Genomic DNA, 19,847 nt, shown 5'->3' with positions numbered 1-19,847 from the left:
TAGCAATTTGTCATAAAATCTGTCATAAAATTGTCATAAGCCCCTTTGCATAGCAACATGTCATAACTTTGCTATTATTGATTTGAATTTCCATTCAAATCTCATCATGCTAATCTTGTCTTTTTCTCCAATTTCTCTATAAATTGGATGATTTTCTTCAATCAAAGCCCTTCGAATCCTTCGAACCTTAATAACCTTGATTCTTGAGTCCGATTTTCTATCAAACTACCGAACTTATGCTTCTAGTACTCTTGAGTTTTTCATCAATCTTGCTTTCAATTGTGTGTGCACTTGTAGGTGAGATCCACAAACCTATTGAAGAGGAAAGAACAACAATGGAGCCGCATGGAAGGAGTATTCAATCTTACATCTGGTTTGCATAATGTTTTCTTTTGAATGCTTCGTTTTCATACCTCTATTGAATGTGCTTTAGAATTAGGTTCATTTCAATGAGTATTCTCATGATATTGCTTTGATTGTCTTGTGTTTTGATTGATATATCTTGTTTTGATGAATCCTAATTTCGATGCTACAGAAAGAAAGAATATCCTTGTAAAAGGTTACAAAATTTCCTTTATAGTTCAAGCATAACTGAGATAGATTATAGTTAAGAAACCCTAACCCTTGCTAGGGTTAGGTTAAAAAATATCAAAGAGGAGAAGGAATTCGACATGGTGATATGATCTGTATTTATTAAAGCCTCTAAGAATTTCCTCTCATCTAGGAAGAAGAAAAACATCATTGGAGACATAGAAGGTTTTGATCTGATTTGCATCATAGTAGTACCGCAAAGGTAAAAAGGTATTCAATTTGCATTGAATGAGCATGGTGGCATTTGAAAATGGTTTGTAGACTACAATATGGAGTAATGGAAAAATCTCTTGGTGGTTGGATCAAATTATGATCAAGAATTAGTCACTGACTAGGTCTACAATTGGCCATTTAAATAGAGAATTAAATTTACCCCACACCTACAAATTTGAATTCTTGCCCTTTGATTTTCCATGGCACATGCATATGGATGTGAAAGAACATGCTACATAGCCCTTGAAGAGGGAAAAAAGATGGAGAATAATGAAGGGAAAAAGGAGGTTAGAATGCAAAAAAATCAAAGAAGACACAATACAAATGCAAACAACCAACTTTATACCTTGTCTTTCACCTCTCCCTCAGATTGAGCTTGATGAAGTGGAAGATGCACCCCTTTCATGATCCACTTGATTTGCTCCTTTCTTGATTTGGATGTGGATTTCTCTCCTTTTCTCAACAAGAGGGATTGGGTTTGATAAGATTTGGATGGATTTGGATTGGAAATTTGAAGGAAGAAGATAGAAGAGAAATAGGCAGCATGACGATGCTATCAGAAGTGGATCCTTTGTGAGGAAATGCTCATCCAACTTATAGATTGGAAGAGGCCAATGAAGGGCCAAGATTGATTTTCTTATGGAGGGTTGAGATTGATTTGAGATAGAAGGCATTGATCAAGGGTGCCTTGGGAAAATAAATAGGAATATAAAATTCCTTGAGAAGAAAGGGGAAAGGAAATTTGAATTCCAAAATGAGGAATTAAAAATTCTAAAATAAGGATGCAATGAGGGATTCAAATAAATTTGAATTTCTTTGAGAGACTTAATGTTGATGTGACATGGGCGGGAATATAAAATTGAAGGATAATGATAAGCATGGTTATGATAGATTCTAGAAGGATTAATTAGGTTGAGTAGGATTATGAAAAGTGATTTGTAGGAATCACATGAATAGGTTAATTAATTAAAATTAATTAACTAAGTGGGTTTAGAGGAAATAATTATTGGAGGGGACATTAGAAGAATAGGGGAATAATTAATTTATTTGATAAATTATTTAATAGTGATAAGATTAATTAAATTGGATTTAATTGACACTGAGAGGAATAAGGTTAACACATTTAAATCAATTAATTGTATTGTTGACAAGATTATATTAATTTAAATATTAATTTTAGGTGTCTACTAGTGCTTTCAAAAGCATTAAAACCAAACCACTTTATTAAATTCAAAGGGAAGAGAATTGGTGTAAATCCTTGTATGTGACAGTAAGCACTGAATCAAGCACATATTTGACATTAGCAATCCACAGTCCAAAGATACATGCACCAAAATGCAGTCATAAGCAATACACAGTGTTGTCAGAGAAAAAGAAACCCATTACCAAAGAAAGCCTGCATCATACTGTCATAATAGACCTTTAGGGAAGCAAGCATAGAGTTTTGAGATGCTGCTGGTAATCATTTAATGAGGTAGTAGCAGTCATCAAGTGACAGAGAAGGGTCAGAGGAGCCATTATTGTGAAGATGATGATCAACAAAGATAAAAGTGAATAGCCCCAAGAGAGCAACCCTAGAGAACATATCACAAAGAGGTTTCCAACAACCATGATAGTGAACAATATATTTTTGATGTTTTGTAGTAAAAAAAAGAAGCCATTTAAAGTAGTGATGATTGGAAATCCACAGCAGAAATCACTATCTTAGAAGATATTGGAGGAGTGGTAAAAAAACCCTAGGTCAAAGCATTAGATTGGAACAGATGGAACACTATCTCTGGAGCAATATGGAAAGGTAAATGACAATGATTCTTGAAGCTTATTAGTTCTTACAAGTACCAAGGGTAGTAAAATAAAATGATGGAACAAGTCAATGGAGGCTACAAGGTAATAGTCTTGGGTTATGATTTATGAATGAAAATATGTCTATGAAAGTAATCACAACATTCTTGTTAACTATCACAATAGTCATTAAGCAGACTTCATCCCTAGCAAAAGAGAGAGTTAAAGAGTTTGACAATCTAAGAAATAAAGACTATGACAACATAGGCATCTATAGTCAAAGATTAGTCCAAATATTTTCCAATGAAGGCATGATAGTGATAGAACAAATAGTATTCCAAGATGAAAGATTCATCTCAGTCAAAGGCTCGTTCAAAGTCACAGTCACAAAGGAAAGGGCTTTCAAGTCCAAAGATAAGCAATATCTTCATTGTACAGACCCAACAACATGAAAAGATAGTTTGAAGGTTATGAGCAGTTCTCGAGAGGATTAGCTTACAATACAAAAGTTAGTATTTAGCATGCTTGATAGATCAAATCCAACATAAAAGGTACAACAAAAGTTAAAAGAGCAGTAATAAAAGTTTTTTGCCAAGAAATGGTGACATGGAATGCCAAGAAAGAACATTTTAGGGGAGTAAATAAGGATTTAAAAGTGTTGAGGATAGCCTTCATAGGGACAGAGATGCCAATGATTAACAGAGGCATTAATAGACAATTTTGAACTCTTAAGGAGAGTTTGTCATGAGATAAGAGATCTTTGAGATTTCAAATGAAGTTAAATTTTATCAATTGAAAAACAAATTTCAGTTGCTAAATTTAATCTATAAGACTTCAAACAAAGTTAAATTCTTTCTTTCAGTTGCCTTGCTAAATTTTATCTGTAAAACTTCAAAAAAAATTAAACTATTTGTAATTGGTGCATAGATTCTCACTATATAAATAATTTTACTCCACAAATGAATATCAACAAGCTTAAAATATGGCCAACACTTTTATACATTAAAATTATTTCTTATTTGTGTAGCATTCCTTGTCTTTTTTTTGTCTTAGCATCTTCTTTGTATAGTGAGTGCTAAGCCTACCCTGCATTCTTATGCGTGATAAGTTTATACTGCATACTTAATTTTCACAATTGTGTCACACGTGAATGAGACTTACAATGAATGAAGATTCCAATTAGAGGCATAAAATAACTAGGACCACGTAGATGTCAATGAATCATACTTGGTGCATAGTACAACCCTAAATGTCATCTAAGTACATTACTGGTAAATATAAGGTTAGTGATTAAAAATGATCCCAAGAGAAAAAAGATAGAGATAAATTCTAGAAATAAGAAGCAACATTTTAAAAAATATGAAAAAATGTTTTGACTAAGCAGCCTCCATGTTTACAATATTAACAAGAGATGTGTTGCAAAGAAAACATTGTCCTATTTGATTTGAATATTAGGGGAATTTTCTATCGCCTGAAAAAAGAAGCTCACCTATTGGAAAAAACAGATCCCATATATCCCAACAAAGCTAATGTAGTGTTTTAGAGAATAATTTGTTCAAGTACTCACTAATGATCTCAATGTACTGATTCAACATGCTAGAACAAGATTATTGAGATTTTGGCTTAGCATAAATTTGGGACAAATCAAATTTGCAAAACTAAGAGATCAATTTTCACAACCTGCTAATGAGCACAACATAACATATTGAACTCCTAAGTCTTTTGGGGGTTTGGGATTAAGGAACATTATAACTATGAATAATGCCTTGTTAGATAAACAAATTTGGAGAATGAAAGGGGAGGAAAGGGAATGGAATTCAATTTGGAAAAAGAAATACCTTTACATTCAACCATCTGAGGAAGAATTTATGGAAAATTTTTTTTTGTGGAAGCCTCTACAATTTGGAATGCAGTTCAATTGACTAAAGCTTGGGTTGCAGCTGGAAGAAAGTGGAAATTGGGGAATGGGAGAATTATTAGATTCTGGGAGGACAGATGGCTAACGGATAAACCGCTGGAGTGAATCCCCATTCTTATGGAATGGAAAGACTAGTTCAAAAGTAGGTATGGAGACTTTGTTAGAGACTACTAGAGAAATGGGAAGTGGATTGAGTTCAGCCACCTTTGTCTAGGATTAAATTTTTTAGAGATCTTGCTTTCTTCCAAAATCTTTATGGACCATTTTGAGGATTGTTTGATTTGGAGGGAAACTTCTGATGGGAAATATTATGTGTCTTCAGCGGTGTCTATCCATAATAAAGTTTCAGAAGAGATCCATTTGTGGGCTAAAGTGTGGATAAAGAAGTTGACACCCAAAATTAATATCTTCTTTTGGTTTTTTATCCAAAATAAGATGCTAACTCTTGATAATATCCATAAGCGTGGATTTTTTTTCCTAACAGGTGTTTCTATTTGCTCTAGGGAGGAGGAGTCTTCTTGTCATATCCTCTACCAGTGCAATTTCAGTCAGGAAATTTGGAATATTATTTTTAGTAGGTGGAAGTTGAGCTGGGTTTTCCTGAACTCTCTAGAAGATTTTTGGCAACAATGGTATTGCCCTACTTCCAATTCTAAGAATGTTGAGCTTTGGAAACTAACTCCCCCTATTGTCATATGGAACATTTGGAAGGAGCATAACAATAGGATTTTTAGGGATAAAAGTGTGAACCCTGAAGTGGTGGTGGATAAAATCTATAGAGGGATCTATGAATGTTAATATGGAATTGATAATGGTTTAGCTGCTAAAGAAGACTTTAATGAAAGTTGGAACCTCTCCAATAACAAAAATAATAAGGATAAGGGTAGGGATGGTATTTTCTGGTGCTTTCCTTCCCAGGGATGGATTAAGGCCAACTTTGATGGGGCTTCTAAAGGAAATCCTAGAAAAGTTGGTTATGGGGAATTGTTAGGAATTTTGCTGGAAGTTGCATTGTGGCTATTGCTGGCCCTTTGGGTAACCAAACTAGTCATTATGCTGAAGCCTCAGGGGCACTGAATACTTTGATTATAGAAAAAACTCTCAATCATGATAATCTATGGTTGGAGGGAGACTCTCTTAACATTATTAAATGTCTTAAGGGAGAGATTGAGCCTTCGTGGACTATAAAAATATATTATTTTTATAGCTATAGAATTTTTTTTAAGCTTTAAATCAATTATTATTGAACATGCTTTCAAGGAAAAAAATGCCGTAGTGGATGGCCTTGCTAACCTTGGCATTATTTTTGAATCTCAAAGCATATGGAATGGGGAAGTTAACATTGATTTTAATATTAAAGAACTAATTACAAAGGACAGATTTATGGGGAAAGAAGGATCACACGTTAATCATGGAAGTATTAATGATTAATCTTCAAATTTTTAGAAAGGTAATGATGGCACGTCAGAAGAGAAGAGTCCTAAAGAAGAATATTAATTTTTCGCACACTTTGTGGGTGTGCATTTTCAAAAAGCCGAGTGTCATTTGGAAGAAAGCTTTGAAGTTGTAGAAGCAGAGAAATTGTAAAACAAATTCTAAAATGGGGGGGGATCTAAGAAGAGAGGAACCTGATAATATTTCTAGATGGCGGGAGATGGCTAAGGTACGAACAAAGCTAGAGAAGGGATTCATGACGCATTTCATGGAAAAATTGGTGGACTATGATAAAGGCAGAGTAAACCTAGTGGTTACTAAAGTTATTGAAAATTGGAAAAATGGCTCCTTCAAAATTTATGGTGTTAGATTCAAGCTGGATGCAGACCTCATTTTGACGGTCACAGGTATGCCCCATTCTGGTCTTCACTTGTTTAGGGACTTGAAAGTGTCTAATAATGCAGTAAATATTTTTCCGCGTAAAGAGAAGGAGAGAGCAAAATTAGGAAAAGCTACGGGGGGTATTATGATGCTTTTAATATTAATAAAATTTGGGGCTGTGAGCTTAATGAAATTATGGAATATATTACTATGGAGGGTCATTTCACCAGGGTCCACACCTACCATTTTGTGCTTCTAAATCACTTTATACATGAGAAGAGGATTTCTCTACCCTATTACATTTTGAGGTCTCTGTTGCAGTCTCTGAACAAGCATAGAAAGAACCCTTCTTCACATGTGCTTCATTACGGCCTTATTTTGCTCATTTATGAGAATTGCAAGATTATGGCTATGTAGGAAAACAAGAGGTTGTCGATGTTGCCAAGGAAAGGAAAGAGGAAAATTGAGGAATGTGGGCCCAATAAGGATGAGTTGATATAGAGAAAAAAGGTTAAAAAGCCACTATGGAGAAAATCCAAGAGGACATGGGTAAACAAAAGGATACAGAGGTTGATTCTGAGGACATGGGAAAAGATGGAAGTGACATGGAGACCGATGAGTCTGGCAGAGAGGAGAGATGGAAAGAAGAGGAAGTGGGGGAAGAGGAAGGAGTAGTAGAGGATGCTTCTGATCAGAATAGCCCTACCCACATCGTGAGTATTGGTAATGTTAACATACAATCTATGGAGGAGCAGGACAATCAGATTAATAAGGAGAAAAGGGAAATGGAAACTGAGCAGGAGAAGGATAAGGATAAGGATAAGGAGAAAACAAGTAGGGAACAAGATAAAGCTAAAGATGGGATTATTCTGGATAAACTCAAAAACTAGTCTGAGGCTCGAATGGGTTTTGATAGGTGGGTATATGAAAGAATCAAGAATCTGGAAAAAATTGATAAGCAACAAGAAGAGCAGGGAAAGAACAATGAAAGTAACCAGGAGCAGTGGAAAAAGGTTATGGAGGAAAAAGTGGAGAAGCTGGAAGCTAAGATTAGTAAGCTTGAGGATGGAAAAATAGCCATGAAGAATTTTTTGGTTATGATTCCAGATATCCTTACCTCTGTGACCAGGAATATGGAGGAAATTGCCAAGTTACTTGATGGCTCCAACACTTCCAAACCTGTTGTGGACCTAGATGATGATGAGGATGCTATTGAGGTAGGGAACGTGTAAAGTGCTCCTGGTGGCGCGACAAAAAGGACTAGAGTGAGTATGAAAAAAGTTGCTTTGGCCTCTTCCAAGGAAATCCCTATGCTCAAGGATAATATTAAAGATTTGCAAAGGATTAGCAGAAATTTGGCTAATGCCCTTAAAAACATTAAGTAATTTGTCTTTTTTATCTTTTTGTTATGGCTGGATGTTGCTGGCTTTGTTGGGCTTTTATGCTGGTTTTTGCCCAGAACTGTGTTGGTTTTTTTGCAGAATGTCTTTTCTTGTTTCTTAATGCTCTTATCTTTTAAGGATATTTTGTAAAGGGTTTTGGGATCCCTTCAAAACCTATTTTTCCCTTAATAAAAAAAATAACATATTGAAAGGGAAAAAGGATGAACTACTAACACATAAATATTTCTACTTTACATTCATTAGGTCTAGAATTTGTAAAACGTAGAAGAATGTTATCATTTTGTTTGCATTTTAGCCAAGCACATATTACAATGGTGGTAAATTATGCTTTGAAGTGAGAACAATCCAATCCCTTTTCATATAAATAAGTAAATACATATTTGATTAGATTAAATGCTTATGAAGTGTTCATTCAGTGTAAATATTTACCTGGATGATGATGAAGACTAAACTGCCAGCTTGCAAAAATGGTCAACTAGCTTGAGCGCCTACACCATTTTCAAGAATACTGAAGCATTAAGGCTTCACACAAAAAATAGTTGTACAGGGAAATTGTGAATCTTGGCTTTTCCTCTCCATTCCTATCCATATACCTTTTGAGCTCGCATCAGGTGGCTATTATGAGTCATTTGCTTGAAACTAGGGATTCCTTTAGAGTATTAAACAAAATAGAAATCTAAAACACCCTCCTATGTGACTTTTCTTTCCCTCTCTTGCTTTTAGGAAAAAATTCTCCCTTTTAAAGAAATAAAACCATTTTTCATCTTTTGGATAAATAATGAAAACCCTCTTCTCACAAATTAAATGCAAATTTTAAAGTTTGAAAAGTAGATGAACTTCTATAAGAACAAAAGTTTGGCCTACCTAAGAACTTTTAAAACTGAGATTGAAATCTTTCAATGCAATTTAGACCAAAGAGGTAAATTAGATAACATTACCCATAGCTTCATGTGAATTTAAAATAACTTGGTTGGAGGGAAAGATAATTAAAATTTCAATTATTTTTGGTTGGAAAAAGTAAATAAAGAATTAAGCTAATTAAGTAAAATTAACCCATGATGGAGACAATGGTATTAGTTACCCATAACTTGAGAGTTTAAAAAACAATTTTATATATAAAATTTGGTGTGTCATATATATATATATATATATGTATGTATGTATATATACATATATACATCTATATATATATATATGTATGTATGTATATATACATATATACATCTATATATATGTATATATACACATATACACATACACACACACACACACACACATATATATATATACATACACATACAGACACACACATATATATACATATACACATATATATATACATATACACATATATATATACATATACACACATATATATGTACACACACACACACACACACACACACACACACACATATATGTTGACATATGATGAACCGACATGTTGATATAATGATAATATATGTTGTCATTGATGTCAATAAGTGCAAGTGAACCAGTATGAAGATTGGAAGAAGTTGGTGAACTGATATGAAAAGATGCAGTGAACCGGTGTTGGGGTTTCAATGAGTGTGACTACTAGTTGGTAGTCTCATCTCTAGGGTTTCTGGTTTGGCAATCTCGCTTGAGCAATGCAACCAATGACATCTATGATTAGTTAGCTAAGAGATGAAGATGAGATCATGATACCATGTCAGCTTTGTGTATGTGAAGGATTTCCTTGAGGATCTTGCATGTGAAGATTGACTGCATAAAATGTCTACCTTGTGAATGAACATTATTCTTAGCAGTATGAGAAGAAAGCGTGATGAGTTACTAATTTCTATGTGTGGTGAAGAATGGATGATGCAGATTGTCTTGTGATCTATTTGAAACTGTATTGCTCTATGTAAAATTTTTGGACGGTCAGGATTGAACCACTTGTATTGAAAACCTAAAATGCTTAGGGTTTAGGGTTTATGCTACCGACTAAATTATTGTCTATAAGGTCAATGATGTTTGTTATTGTAAGTTGTTGGAAAATGTTGTGTGTGTATCTGAGTGATGAGATACTTGCCAGACCTGTAAGAGAAAACTACAGAGTGTGATTGCAGAGTAGAGGAACTGAACTGGATCTACCTTAGCATATAGTGTTGTTATTAGATCAAAGCTTTACTTGTTGTCTTCTAATCATTTCAATAGAAGGAAAATCCATTTATCGATAAGCTTTAACAGGCTTACTGTAAATCCTCTAACCAAGTGACTCAAGTTCATTAAGTTCTTTAAATCCTCTAGCAAGGTAACCTTTAACAAGGTTTCAACCTTTAACATGGTATATAGCCATCCCTTAACCGGGTGATCTTCAACAGGATCGGTTCCTAGAAGAACCTTATTGTAAAGTCTTTAACCGGACTAGGCTCCTAACAAAGTGATCTTGAAAAGAGTTCAAAAACAAGCTTGTGGGTATTCATCCCCACCATGGTTTTTCCCATTTGGGTTTCCATGTGAAAAATCTATGTGTCATGAGTTGTGCATTTTTCATGTGATGATTAAGTGTTCTTTGTTTAAGTGATTATGCATGCAGAGCTAATGGTTATGATATTATTGACACAACACATGTATATGTTTATGGGTGAAGTAGTTATCAAGTATTAAATGTATTTGAAGTGTTCAGACTTACGAGTCTATGCTATCTGAAGTCTTACTATGTTTAACCGGTATTGCCATGGTTAAGTTTAGTGATGAAGACAACTGATTAGTGTCATTTTAACTTGATAAGATTGTTGAAATTTTTTTGTTTGTACTGATTCAGCCCCCCTCCCACTACCATTTTGGGTATTTGTTGTTCATCATTATTCATCAATTGGTATCAGAGCTACTCCAGGTCCTCGATGATATAAGATTAACCACTTGAGGTAAAAGATCCTGCATTAATGATGAAGAGGGAAGGTCCTACGTTCAATAAAGATAACTTCAAAATATGGAAGGATAGAATGAAGATCTATATCAAGAGTTTGGGTGCTCAATAGTGGAGCTATGTTGAGAATGTCTATGTAATTCCCACTAGCACTTTAACCGATGATTAAAAAAAGAGAGATTCAAGAAAATGGGCAAGTCATGGAAGCCCTTATTAACAGTTTGTCTGATATTGAGTTCATTGATGTACAAGATAAGGACACTCCTAAGGATGTATAGGACACATTGGAAACTATTTATGGCGGTGATGAGCATATAAAGCAAGCTAAGGAAGAAAGCCTTAGAGGAAAATTTGAAGACATGAGGATGGTTGAAGGTGAGACCATTCAACAATATGGCATAAGAATCAGACTATTGTTGGAAATATCAAGAGCACTGGTGGAACAATTGATGATGCCACCATTGCTAGTAAAGTTTTGAGATTATTGTTACTAGTCTATGCAATTAGAGTTGCTGCTATTCAAGAACTAAGGTCTATTGACAAAACCAAGGTATCCCTAGACTCTATAATTGAAAAGCTAACTGCATATGAGTTGAATGGCTATGATGACAGTCTTCAGAAGACTGAGTCAACTTTTAGAGCATCGATTGCACCAAATAGAAAAGGAAAAGAAGCAAGTAGTAGTTATGAATTAATGCAAAGTAGAGGTATGGATGATGAAGAGATTCTGATGGAGTTTGAATCTCTTCTTGCCAAGAGACTTCCAAAAGGTACTAGAAAATGCAAAGGTAAGCTTCCTTTAAAATATTTTTCCTACAATAACATAGGACATATAGTTGTTAACTATCCTAAAAATGAGAATAAGGATACACCAGAAAGGTTTAGAAAGTATTAAGGAGGAAACAGAAGAAATTGTCTTATTGTAGTGGATGAAGGTGTTACTGATGAAGAATATGAGGATGAAGAAAATGAAGACATAGTATTTGTAGTTGTAAAGGAAGAAGTGTCTGACAAGAAAGCCCTTGTTTATCGCATTTACAACTATAATGAGTGGATAATTGATAGTGGTTGTTCTCACCACATGACTAGTGATCGGAGAAAGTTTTTGTCTCTAGAAGAATATGATGGAGGTGTTGTCAGATTTGGCAATGATGCACCATGTTTGGTGAAAGGCAAAGTATCCATCTCACTGAATGGAAAGAGTAGTGCAGATGATGTCTAATAGGTAGAAGATCTTAAGCATAACCTATTGAGTGTTGCTTAGATAAATGATAAAGGACTCATTCTGGAGTTCAAAGGTGGAGTCTGCAGTATAATTGGAAAGAGTGGTGAACTTATTGCCACCGGTAAGCATACCAGAGGTAACTTGTTTTAGTTTAATGCCAAGATAAGTCGGTGTCTGATGGCAAAGTTTGATGACAATTGGATATGGCATAGGAGACTTTGTCATATGAACTTTGATAATATTGTTAAGGCTAGTAATATCAAGGCAGTAAAAGGATTGCCTTTGCTGAACAAACCAGAGAATTCTTTGTGTAGAGAATGTCAACTTGGGAAGATGTCTTCCTCAACTTTCAAAGGTAAATATTTTTTAGCAGAAAACTTACTTGATCTTATGCATACTGATTTGTGTGGTCCTATGAAAACTAGAAGTATTCAGGGAGATAGGTATTTCATGATTCTTACTGATGACTGCTCAAGAATAATGTGGGTCACATTCTTGAAAGACAAGTCTGAGGCATTTGGAAAGTTCAAAGCCTTTAAGACATTAGTAGAGAAGGAAAGTGGTCAAAAGATAAAATGCCTAAGAAATGATCAAGGAGGTGAATTCACTTCTGATGAATTCAACAAGTACTATGAAGATAGTAGTATCAAGAGGCAGTTGTCTGCCCCAAGGACACCATAACAGAATGGTATAGCAAAAAGGAATAACAACACTATAGTTGAAGTGGCTAGAACAATGCTAATCCAAGGAAAGGTTGCTCACACTTTTTGGAGAGAAGCGATGAGCATTGTAGTCTATACTATGAACTGGGTACTCATTAAGAAAGGTAGAGTTAAAACCCCTTATGAGTATTGGACCGGGAAAACTCCCACTATGAGTTATTTTAAAGTGTTTCGTAGTAAGTGTTACATCAAGAAAGGTGAGCATCTGAGCAAGTTTGATGCTAAATGTGATGAAGGATTTTTTCTGGGATATTCCACGAAGAGAAAAGCTCTCAAGTGCTACAACAATAGAACACATAAAATTGTTGAGAGTATCAATGCCAGGGTTAATGAATCCACTGAGGAACCTAAGGAAACCTGCAGTGTAGAAGTGGAAGATGAACCAGGTATAGCCTTGTGGGAATTGGTTAAGAAAGAAACAAGTAAAGATCTCAGTGTTCCTGTACTAGTAGAAGCTATAGTAGGTGAAGAAGAAGAGGTAAGTGAAGAAGAAGAGAAAAAACTAGAAAAACTAGCTAGAGTCATTCCTAGGTATGTGAAACTACATCATGATCCGAAGCAAATCATAGGAGATAAAGATGCAGGGATACTCACAAGAAGAAAGATGAAAGAAAACTCTTGCATGATTTCTGAATTAAAGCCCAAGAGTTCCAGAGAAGCACTTACAGATGAAGACTGGATGAAGGAAATGGAAGAGGAGATAGACCAAATAGAAAAGAATGCAACATGGTCCTTGGTACCCAAACTAGAACACAAGAATTCCATTGGTACCAAATGGGTCTTCAAGAATAAGCTAAATGAAGAAGGCACAGTTGTGAGGAACAAGGAAAGGCTTGTATGCAAAGGATATGCTCAGGAAGAGGGAGAAGACTATGGAGAAACCTTTTCTCCTGTGGCTAGACTAGAAGGTGTCTGAATGCTACTATCATTTTGCAACATTCAAGGGATTTAAGGTTTATTAGATGGATGTGAAGTCTGCGCTCTTGAATAAAATCCTAGAAGAGGAAGTCTATATTGAGCAACTAGATGGGTTTTCTCTATCAGAAGATAGTAACATGGTATGTATATTACACAAAGACCTCTATGGATTGAAACAAGCACCTAGGGCATGATATGAACAATTACACTCTCATCTTGTAAAGATTGGATTTCAGAGAACAAGTGAGGATAGCAACATCTACCTAAAATTTGAAGGTGATCATATTCTAATCTGTGAAGTATTTGGAGATGACATAATCTTTGGAGGACATGATAAAATGAGTCATGCTTTTGCAGATGTAATGAAGAAAGAGTTTGAGATGTCTTTGATTGGAGAGATAAAGTTCTTCATTGGTTCACAGATTTAGCAAATGAAAGAGGGTATCTTTATTACCCAGTCCAAGTATGTCAAAGAGGTATTGAAGTCCTTTGGCATGGAGGAAAGCAAACTGGTTGGTACATCGATGTGACTGGCTGTAAACTGACTAAGGAAGATGATTCAATGTTGGTGAATGAGAAGGAGTACCGGTCAATGCTCGGTAAGTTGTACTATGTGGTGCACAATAGACCAAATATTGCTCTTATAGTGGGCATAGTAGCTAGCTTTTAGAAAAGTCCAAGAGAATCCCACTTGGTAGCTATCAAGTGGATTCTTAGATATCTGAAAGGAATAGTTGACTATGGATTATGGTATCCATATAATGGTGATTTTAATCTCAAAGTATATACCGATGCCAATTGGGTAGGTAATGTAGATGATCGGAAGAGCAAAACTGGTGGAGCATTCTTTCTTGGTGGAAGACTAGTCTCTTGGACAAGCAAGAAGCAGAGTTGTACTTCTCAGTCTACAGCTGAAGAAGAATATGTGGTAGCATTTATAAACTGCACTCAATCAATTTGGATGAAACATGTATTGGAAGGTTTCAAAGTACCTATATCTGAACCGGTGAGTATATTTTGTGACAATACTAGTGCAATAAATATTTTCAAGAATCCGGTATTGCATGCTAGAACTAAGCATATTGAGCTTAAGTATCACTTCTTGAGATAAAAGGTTCAGAATAAGGAGATTGTACTAGAACATGTTTCCAGTAAGGAGTAGCTAGCAGATATATTCACTAAGCCCTTACCAAAGACCACATTTACCTATTTGAGAGGTAAATTAGGGGTTCTGCCCCTTCATGAAGTCAACTAAAGTTGTGTGCTCCACATCAATCAGGTACTATAGTGTCAAATATTTCAGGATTGATGCATTGAAGGATGCTACTCCACAGGAGAGTAGAATAGTGGAGAATGGAAGCTTGTGCCTACACTTTTTCATTGTTGCCAAAGGGGGAGAAGTTACTTGATGTATGGGGAGAAGATATCTGATGATGCAGAATACATTGGTCTATGATGTTTTCAGTTGTAATGCTACACTGAGTATTGCGATCAATCCCAAAGGGGGAGATTGTTGGCATATGATGAACCGACATGTTGATATAATGATAATGTATGTTGTCATTGATGTCAATAAGTGCAAGTGAATTGGTATGAACATCTAAATATATGTATATATATGTTGGTATTTTGGTATGGTTTTGTCACTGATGTCAACACCTACTAAATACACCTACTTTGGAGATCCAACAACATTCACTGGCCAGCAGTAATCTATGCAATAGTTACTGGTATATGATTAACTGGGAGGATATAATGTTCACTGGTACCTCAAATGACATGGAAGACACTTGGTAATGTTGAAGACATCATGTGGACACTTTATTTTGAAGTAATAATCATTGGTATATTCATATTTGCATATTTGCTTTTACCGGCAAATAGGTCCAGGTTATCTAGGGTTACACCGGCAGGTTTATCTTTTCCAGATCAGCATGGCACGCTATGGAGATGATTTATTATTGTTGTAAATGCATTAAGCCAACATGATTAATCAGTTATTGTATCAGATATTATATTATTTGTAAAATGTTTTTATTGTAATATCTTGTAGAGCTGACCTACTAAAATTGGTCTTAGGGTATGGTATAAATGTAAGATCTTATTTGTAAGATCAAATGGGGAATGAGAAAAAGATTTGAGTGAAGGTATATGTGAGATAAAGTAGAGGCATACACGAAGACATCATTTGAAGGAGAAGTTAGGTTTTTGTAGAAGCATATCAGCATTACACTGGTACTAAATTCATCATATGAAGATGCGATTTTGTGTAGTACATTCTTATTGGATTTAACCATCCAACTATAGTCAGTGTGGCTCCCATTTGTGATTGAGTAGTGAGCTCTAGACTGTTGGCCTTTCTGCATGTGCAGACCCCTTTTTGTATACTTACTATCTACAGTAGTATCATCTGATTGTGGGTAAGGTTTCCCACCGTGGTTTTTCCCCTTACAGGGTTTCCACGTACAAATATTGGTGTCATGTGTTGTGGATGACTTTGTATTTATGTTTCATACATTAATTCTTACCGGTATAGCAATTTACTGTTAACACTGTCTACCGGCATACTAAACTGGTTTACTGGTATTAAGTATTAAGTTGGTTAAAAGGTTTTTGATTTGAATTTATTAAACAATTGATTCACCCCCCCCTCTCAATTGTTTCTGAGACCTAACAATTGGTATCAGAGCTTAGTCCTCTTTTTGCAGAAGTTTAACAACTTGAGGAGATCTAATGTCTACTAATTATTTCAAGAAGGATAGTCCTAAACTTGATGGAACCAACTATGGGATATGGAAGATCAGAATGGAGACACATCTGAATTGCATCGGTAAAGACATCTGGGAAGTTACTAAGAATAGTTATACTACTACTGTAGCTGGTCAGACTGCTCCAACTGCTTTAGCCAAAGATGAAGAAAATGATTGCAAAGCAAGAGAAGCACTCTTGAGCGCATTATCAGATCAACAAATCATGGGATTATCCGATAGGTCTATTGCTAAATCTATTTGGGATCATTTGGAAACACTGAATGAAGGAGATTCCCTAGTCAAAATTGCAAAACTTGAAAGCTTCCGAGTCAGGTATGAACATCTGAAAATGGAAGAAGATGAAAGAATTTCTGCCTTTATGGAAAGAGTAAATGAAACTGTTTTGGATATCAAATGTTGTAGAGGAACCTTGAGTGAGGATGAGATTATTTCAAAAATCTTAAGAGGTTTGCCACTAACATATAAAATGAAGGTTACTGCTATAAATGAGTTAAGAATAATGCCTAATACATCAGTAACTAGGGATACATTGATTGGAAAACTTTCAGCTTTTGAAATTGAGGAATTTGGTTCTGTTGCTACTATAAAGACTGATTTGGCTTTCAAAGCATAAACATCATCTACTCCATCTTTTGACAAATCAGTCTGGAGAGCCTTTTATGCAAGAGAACATGAAGAAACCAGGAAGGAGAATGAAGAGCTTGAAGAACTTAAAGCACTATTTGCAAGAAAAATGCCAAAAGGTCCAATTGGAAGCAAGTATGAATGTAAAGCACCATTTAAATGTTTTAATTGTAATAAGATCAGTCATATGGCTTCAAGATTCCATGATAGACATGCTAGACTAAGAGAAGAAGCTAGAAGAACATACAAACCTAATCCTGAATATCAGAGATACAGATTTATGAAAAACAAAGATAAATCTTGTTACATTGCTAATGAAGGTGTGACTGATGATTCTGATGAGGATCCAAAAGACAATGGATGGGTTTTTGTTGCTATAACAGAGGATCAACTGGCACCTACTGCTCAACCAGTAGAACAAACCCTAGTAGCTAAAGTTGAATCAAAGGATGAATGGATTATTGACTCAGGATGCTCACATTATATGACTGGAGACAAAGATAAATTCTTGAACTTTCAAGAATACAATGGAGGTTTAGTAAGATTTGGATATGACAAAGCCTATTCAATCAAAGGTAAGGGTTCAATATCTCTTGATGGTAAACATAACACTGACAATGTCTACTATGTTGAAGGATTAAAGCATAATCTTTTAAGTGTTGGTCAATTAGTTGAGAAGGGTTTTCAGTTACAATTTAAAAATGGAAAATGCAAAATCATGAATAGAACTGGTTTGGAAATTGCAACTAGTAATCGGACTAGAGGTAATATCTTTCATTTGAATAACAGTGAAAAAGCATGCTTAATTGCACATATAGATGAAAGCTGGTTATGGCATAAGAAACTATGTCATGTAAATTTTGATTGCATGGTAAAAATCAGTACTTCTAAGGTAGTTAGAGATCTACCTAAAATTGTGAAACCTTAGAATACAATTTGCAAGGAATGTCAATTTGGAAAACAAGTTAGAGCTAGTTTTAAAAGTATTCCAAAAAAATCCAATAATGCTCTTGATTTAATTCACACTGATTTATGTGGTCCAACTAGAACTAAAAGCTTACAAGGTGATAGATATTTCATGCTAATTATTGATGATTACTCTAGAATGTGTTGGGCTACTTTTCTAAGAGAAACATTAGAAGCACTTGAGAAGTTCAAACTATTCAAAGAAATGGTTGAAAATGAAACTGGTAAGAAAATCAAATGTTTAGGATCAGATCAAGGAGGAGAATTCACATCTAAAGATTTTAATACATTCTATGAAGTGAATGGAATCAAAAGACAGTTATCAGCACCCCGGACACCACAATAGAATGGAGTTGTTGAAAGGAAAAATAGAACTATCTTGGATGCAGCAAGAAGTATGTTATCTGAAGCAAATCTACCACATGTGTACTGGAGAGAGGCAGTAAGCACTACTGTCTATACATTCAACAAAGTTCACATCAAAGGTGAAACCGGTAAGACCCCTCATGAACTATGGTTTGGTAATATTCCTACTCTTAAGTATTTCAGAATTTTTGGAAGTAAATGTTATATCAAAAGAGATGAGTATATTGGAAAATTTGATCCTAGAAGTGATGAAGGAATATTTCTTGGTTATTCATCTAAGAGCAAGGCATATAGATGTTTTAATAAAACATTACAGAAAAAATGTTGAGAGTACAAATGTAAAGATTGATGAACAATTCAGAGGAACTTCAAGATATATAGACTCTGAACCAGAAACATAAATTATGACAAATGAACCTACAATGAATCCACTGGTATAGAATGATGATCTAGTTACTATGGTATCATCAAAAGATTCCACAGTAATTGAAGAACAACAACAGACTAAGACACCCCGGTATGTAAGACTGAATCATTCTGAAGGTCAGATAATGGGAAGCAAATTTAAATGAGTTATGCCAAGAGGAAGATTGGCAAATGAAGAGGTATGTCTTATTTCTCAAATTGAACCATTATCTATCAATGAGGCATGTGAAGATAAATTTTGGATTAAAGCTATGGAAGAAGAATTAGGACAAATTGAGAAAAATAATACTTGGACATTAGTTCCCCAGCCTAAAAATAAAAATGTAATTGGAACCAAATGGTTATTTAGAACCAAACTTAATGAAGATGGTAAGGTTGTCACAAATAAAGAAAGACTAGTGTGTAAGGGATACTCTCAGAAAGAAGGAGTTGATTACAAGGTAACCTTTGCACCGGTAGCTATAATTGAGGTAGTTAGATTATTCTTGGCTTTTGCAGCTCACAAAGATTACAAAGTTTATCAAATGGATATTAAATGTGCATTTTTGAATGGAGATCTTGAAGAGGACGTCTATATTGAACAACCTGATGGATTTTCTTTGATAGATGACAATGGTATGGGTTGCAAATTAAGAAAAGCTCTGTATTGATTAAAACAAGCCCCAAGAGCTTGGTATGCAAGATTGGATAAGTATCTTTTAAAGATTGGTTTTACTAAAGGAAATGTAGATAGCAATTTATATTACAAAGTAACTAATGATGACATCTTGATCATTGAAGTATTTGTTGATGATATAATCTTTGGAGGAGAAGATGGATTCTGCAAAGAATTTTCTCTTGAAATGCAGCAAGAATTTGAAATGTCTATGATTGGAGAAATAAAATTCTTTTTAGGATTACAGATCTTACAGACTCATAAAGGTATATTTTCGAGTCAATCTAAGTACTTGAAAGAACTACTAAAGAAATTTGGGATGGAGAACTCTAAACCAGTAAGCACACCTATGACTACAAATGACAAATTATCTCAAAGGGATGAATCTACACCTGTTAATACAACTAGATACAAATCTATGATAGGAGGTTTACTATATTTGACACAAACCAGACCTGATATTATGAATGCAGTATGTATAGTTTCTAGATTTTAGAGTAATCCTAGGGAAAATCATGAATCAACAATGAAAAGGATTTTCCAGTACTTACAAGGC

Source organism: Cryptomeria japonica, chromosome 9 (genome assembly GCF_030272615.1).
Source record: "Cryptomeria japonica chromosome 9, Sugi_1.0, whole genome shotgun sequence".
NCBI classification, from domain to species: Eukaryota; Viridiplantae; Streptophyta; class Pinopsida; order Cupressales; family Cupressaceae; genus Cryptomeria; species Cryptomeria japonica.
This window is presented reverse-complemented; position numbering follows the sequence as displayed.